Source organism: Adiantum capillus-veneris, chromosome 4 (assembly GCF_014529385.1).
Source record: "Adiantum capillus-veneris isolate H3 chromosome 4, ASM1452938v2, whole genome shotgun sequence".
NCBI classification, from domain to species: Eukaryota; Viridiplantae; Streptophyta; class Polypodiopsida; order Polypodiales; family Pteridaceae; genus Adiantum; species Adiantum capillus-veneris.
In genome coordinates, this window is record NC_140934.1 from 100398678 (window position 1) to 100404677 (window position 6000).

General features: G+C 40.0%; 1 protein-coding gene across 11 annotated transcripts in view; it reads right to left on the reverse strand.

Annotated features, from left to right (window-relative positions):
• Positions 1-2871, reverse strand: part of LOC147459697 (uncharacterized) — a 37170-nt gene extending 34299 nt beyond the window's left edge. For 3 of the 11 annotated variants that reach the window (XR_015187901.1, XR_015187897.1, XR_015187892.1), the window contains exon 1: positions 2156-2871. The gene's annotated coding sequence lies outside the window, so the exon portion shown is untranslated. Of the gene's footprint in view, positions 1-2121 lie in introns of all 11 variants that reach the window. The other 8 variants (XR_015187899.1, XR_015187895.1, XR_015187893.1 and 5 more) reach the window with 6 other exon arrangements.
• Positions 2872-6000: the final 3129 nt, after the last annotated feature.

Here is a 6000-nt window from a genome sequence, read left to right on the forward strand (position 1 = left end):
AGTCATCCTACAGGCAGCCAAAACGACTTTTTCACAAATGCATTAATTAGTTTGGGGAGGGGGAAGAAAGAAAAAGGGAAGGGTGGGGGGAAAAAAAAAGGGGGGGGGGGGGGGGGGGGGGGGGGGGGTTGCATCCTTTTTTTTATGGCTCAAAGGGAGCTCAAGGACCAACGTAGGCATATAGCCTAGTGGTTTAGGTTGAGTATCATACTATGTAGGTGATGAGTTCAAGTGCTACTCATTAATATTGGTTTTAAGTGGTGACCTGTATGGACATGCTAATTGGAGATGCTAAAGGATCTTGAGGAGATTCTATCTAATGAAAAACAAAAGTGGAGCCATTATATAGTTCATATAGTTTACATAAACTTACATATGACTCTATATTTACATGATAGGGTATATAAATTCAATTTTGAAAAAAAAACTATAAGCTTTATTGAGAAATGGGTACATTTTTCCAACTTCAAAATCATATCTAAGATGATTTTTACTTATTACTCTATATTCACAATACCATAGGGTATATAAATTCAATTTTAAAGGAAAGTTATAAGCTTTATTGAGAAAGGGGTATATTTTTTCGACTTGGAATTTATACGCAAGGTTATTTTTAATAATTACTTGAATGGAATTTATACATAGGTCCTCTATGTTATGAACTCCCCAAGGTCGTATAGAGTTCAACCTTTGGTCGATCACCTACAATGCATAGTATTAGATACACACACACACACACACACACACACAGAGAGAGAGAGAGTACCTTGTATTAACACATGAAAAATATTGGGTCGATGATGTGCAGCAAAGTCAACATCTCCGGCAACTGTTCCCACAGCATCGCTAGCCATGTGTAATACAACACTTCTATATACACATACTTATCTTGACATGGAGATAACCTAATAATTTAGTCACAAATGTATCTTGAAAGCATATTGTGATGGATAGAAGTGGGAGATATAGAGACTCAAGAGAATAGGACTAGATCGAGTGTGTCATGCACAAGAGGAAGAACCTCTTTGTACTGCATGTGCGAAAAGACAACTAACTTCGACTAGTCACAACACATTCTTGATCTTCCTCCTAAGTGACTTCTAAAATGACCTCACACATATGGGACCACACACACTACAAGATGACCTAAGAAGGCCACATTATATCATGTAACAACACGGTCAGCTTAGAAACCCACCACAACATGCAATAACACGATATAATGGGACCACACGCTTACAACATGGGCGCCTAAGATACTCACCTTATATGTATCTAGAAATTACCCATCCCGATATGTATGCTTAGACACCACAATATGACCTTAGAAACTTATCCATTTGGAAATTACCCATCGCGAATGTATGCTTACACACCCCTATATAACCTAAGAAACCTTATCCATTTGGCGCTTAGAGAGAATCCAGGCATAGGGTACTTGTAGGTTTGCGCGCAGTCGCATCTGGGGCTAGAGAGAGAGAGGCTATGAGCTCGAGCTATGTTGTAGCGTGCGCGAGAGGGAGCTTCTTGTCCTGCAAGAGACGCCTGCATCACGCAGCCATCGTCCCACGATCAACTCCCTTTCGTCTCTCTTGCATGATTTCCCTGACGGATCCCTCTCGCTGTTGCAGCTGCACAATCGAGAAGAGAAGCGTCCCCCCCCCCCCCCCCCGGTCTCTCTCTCTCTCTCTCTGGATGCACTCTACACTTTGCCATTACATTGGGCGCTTTCCCTGCAAATGAGCGAGACAGAGACTCAAACAGGCTGCTTTGCATCCGCCGATACACCATCGCCGTGCAGAGGAGAAATACATCTTTGCACCTCGGCTCGTTTTGATGAATTGCACAGGGAAAAGGTCTCTCTCTCTTCCCCCCCCCCCCCCCCCCCCCCCCCGGGGGGGCCCTTGTGGCCTCACAGCCATCAAAGTCTCTCAGTAGATTCCTAGTAATCCAGCACGTCCAAAAAAATTGAGCACTAGAAATGAGCATGATGGAGGACCTAGAATTCATTAGGATTGCAACGTCGAGTACTATAATAGTACCGATCATTGCAGCTGGGAGCCTCTAATGCACCGTTCATATCTTAATTACGAGTATAATTGCTTTGTTAGGCCTTCATACCTATTCATTAATGATGAAACAGTAGGTAGCGTACGCTGTGGGAAGAGCTGCAGAAGGCGTTAATGAGCTGTCCGACTGGATTTACTGCTTCATATTCCCTCCAATTACCAATTAGTTGCGCACGCCTGAGGTGAGAGTAATTATCAAGCTGCCATCACTGAAAAGAGATTATGTTATGTAATGATGGGTACTTATGCCAGTTTAAACGACAGAATGGTAGTTGTGATTAGGGCTAATTGTGGTAGCAAGATTAGTCATGATAAGGGCTATCATTAATGATATGACTAGGAGTATTATAAGAGGTCCTGCAGCTGCATGCATATAAGAGCAGCTATGGCTAATGCCTAGGGCCACCCATCGTGAGGCATATGCACTAAATGCGTAGAAGCAAGGAAGTAAGACACTGTAACTCCTTGTAGCACTAAGGGATGCAATACCCATCTCCAACCCATCACGCTTATTTATAGTCCACTCTTCCTCATTTGCATGCTCCCCACCAAAGCCACATTTTTTTTAATCCAATATACCCATCCCAAACCAACAACATATAACCCCAACCGCCCCCCCTTCCTCTCAATTTCGTTACCCTGAACGCCAGAAATAAACCCTATAAGGTTTATAATAAATAAATAAAAACCTATTCCAAGGAAAAGTAAACTAAGACAGGTTCGTTTAAAATTGAACAACCAAACTGCCCCGCATTTTGCATGCGCAGTTCCTCATCATGGATCCCATGACGGGATCTTCATTAAAGACCTCGTGTTCTTTAATAGTGACTTCCTCCCCCCCCTTCTCTCTTCCTCCTCCTTGGGTTGTCTTGAAGACGAGACATAAACCCCATAAGATTTATAATAAATAAATAAAAACCTATTGCAAGGAAAAGTAAACTCAGACAGGTTCGTATAAAATTGAACAACCGAACCGGCCTTGCATTTTGTATGCGTAGTTTTCCATCGTGGATCCCATGACGGGATCTTCATTAAAGACCACGTGTTCTTTCATCGTGACTTCCTCCCCCCCTTCTCTCTTCCTCCTCCTCGAGTTTCCCTGAAGGCGAGAAATAAATCCCATAAGGTTTATAATAAATAAATAAAACCTATTGCAAAGAAAAGTAAACTCAGACAGCTTCGTTTAAAAGTGAACAACCGTACCGGCCCCGCATTTTGTATGCGTAATTCCTCATCGTGGATCCCATGACGAGATCTTCATTAAAAACTCCGTGTTCTTTAATCATGACTTCCTCTCCCTCCGTCTCTCTTTCTTCTCCTCGGGTTTCGTTCCCTTTATCCAAAACTTACTCAAATCAACCATGTGAAGTTTCACTTTGGCATTTTAAAACAAAAAAAGGTGAAAATAAAATTATAGGCTTTTGAATGTAGTACCTATTTAAAAATCAAGAAAGACATTTCAAAACAAAAAATAGAGAAGAAAATCACGAAACCCTTAATGCATCTCAATGCCTTTCTCCTTAGGACATGTTTACATGTTTTAATATGCTCAAAAAATGGTTGCTTCAAATGTTTGCAAGAAGGACTTGAGGTTACTTGTCAGCTCAAATTTTGAGATTTCTATTTGAAATAAGTTCACATTTATGTAGGATTTTCCTTTTGAAACATGGGATTCACAAACGTACAAATTCCTTTTAGGGTAAATTCGAAAATTTAATTTCACAAACATACAAAATTCTCTTTAGGGTAGGTTCGAAAAGAAACTTTTCCCAAATAATTGGCATTTCCTATAAAAATTTTCCAAGTAGGTTTTCTCCTTCTGTACCTCCCTTCAATGAGTTGTTTTGATTTTGCAACCGGCTCAAGGTTAAACTGAGGCATGCTTTTCCTGAACACTATTTGAGGGTAGATCAAAGAGGATATTTTCTAAAATAGTCGCCATTTTTCGCAATTTAACACTATTTTCTCAAATTTTCAAAGAGGATTTTCTCCTCCTCCCCCTTGCTGCAATTTGTCGTTTTGAATTTTCAACCAGCCCAAGGCTAAGCTGAGGCAGACTTTTCTTGAACAGTGAAAATTTTAAGCTTCACCTTCTCATAAGTGGGTGAAAAGGATCCAAATCATGGCCATATATTGGAGGATCTCATGATGTGACATGATGTGGCACAATGATGTATATTCGATCGTTCCATGCCATCTGATCTCTCTATCTTGGTCCCATCTGCTCCTTGTATCCACCTCAACCTCCTTGCCTATGGCCTCATGAACATGTCCACCTCCAACAAGCAAAATCGCACTTGACTTGCATTTACTTTTCTACCCTATTCAGTATACTTTGCTAGTAGATCATACCTTAATTTTGGGTATAACTTATGGTTGTCTCATTGGTTGGACCCTAAAAACAAGGCCAAGAGAATGGTTTTTAGAGCAATGGTTATATGCTGCCCAAAGATAGATCATGGAAAGAGCTAAAGCACGCTTGATTTGAAGCTCATGGCAAGAAGGCTATATGCTAGCCCTATGATTCTAAGGTGAAGCTTAGTCTAAATTGGTAGGACAGTAAAAGCAAGCTCTTAAAATGGCGTTAGAAACAGTGTTAGAAAAAAGTGTATTTTAACCGGCTAAATTCATAAAATCTTGATTAGATTTTGAGCTTGCCTTGAAGAAAACCGAAAAATCTACACAAGTTTTAGTGTAAATACCGGCAAAAGCTGCAAATTTTGACCAAAAAACCGGTTGAATTTCAAGTTTGCCCCTATTTTCGCCGGTTAGGAAAAATGCATTTTTCTAGCCCTGGTTAGAAGCTCTTAAGTTGCATTAATATGAAGATTAATCTTTGTGATAAAGCTAATTGATTTTGATAAGGGAAAGATGCTTTATATCATTGTTCATATGATTGGGCATTATAATACAAACATGAGTTAAGGAAGACCACATTATAGAAACATGTTTAAAGTGAGGGCAAGGAATCTAAAGATGTTATTTATTTGAGAAGGATGGACAACAAGAGGATGGATAGTTACTTAAAGTGGGATTGAAGATGGATAGTTACTTAAAGTGGGATTCAAGGCCTATAATTATTAGTAGTCTATAGGCATATAAATCCTTATAAAAGGTAAGATGCCTCTCCACTCCATTGATTGCCTATTCATCAAAAGTATCATGCATTAAAGGTAATAATGAATTGTATTAAGAGGATGCATATAGGTACATTGGACTTTGAGAGGGAATAGAAATGCACTATGCACCAACCTAATGTGACATCACACCAATCCATAGGTAAAAGGACAATCATCACAATATTTTTTAGTTGGGCTAGTACTCCTTTGTGGTAGAGACATCATGATAATGCAAATTGATTGGCTAGAATTGTGCATTTCCAAATTCCCCCATTGGTTGTGTCCCCCTCTAACTCTAGACACTTTTTGTTGGGAAGCTTTTTATGATGAATGCACAAAGCGCCAATTTCGGTGGGTAAAGTTCAAACTTCTTTCCCAATTTCTTAAACACTAAGCTATTTAGAAAATGAATTTCAATAATCCACTTTTAAGAGGTCAATTGTTATCATCAATTTCGGTGGCTAAAGTTTGAACTACTAATGTTCGTACTTCTTGCTAGCTATTTTTTATTCATCTACAAGAGGACAATTGCTATCAATTTCGGTGGGTAAAGTTTGAACTACTAATTTCAATACTCCTTGCTATCTTTTTCTGAGAGGTTGTTGATGTTTTTTTTTTGTTTTTTTCTTATTTGGGGTTTTTGGTTTGTGTTTGGGGGGGGGGGGGGGGGGGGGGGGGGGGGGGGGGGGGGGGGGGGGGGGGGGGGGGGGGGGGGGGGGCTTGAAGAAAACCAACAAAATATTACAACTTCGTTGAAATCCTTGGCACTTGCTTTACATTTTGGCCTAAAAATTGGAAGAGTTTTAAGGTGT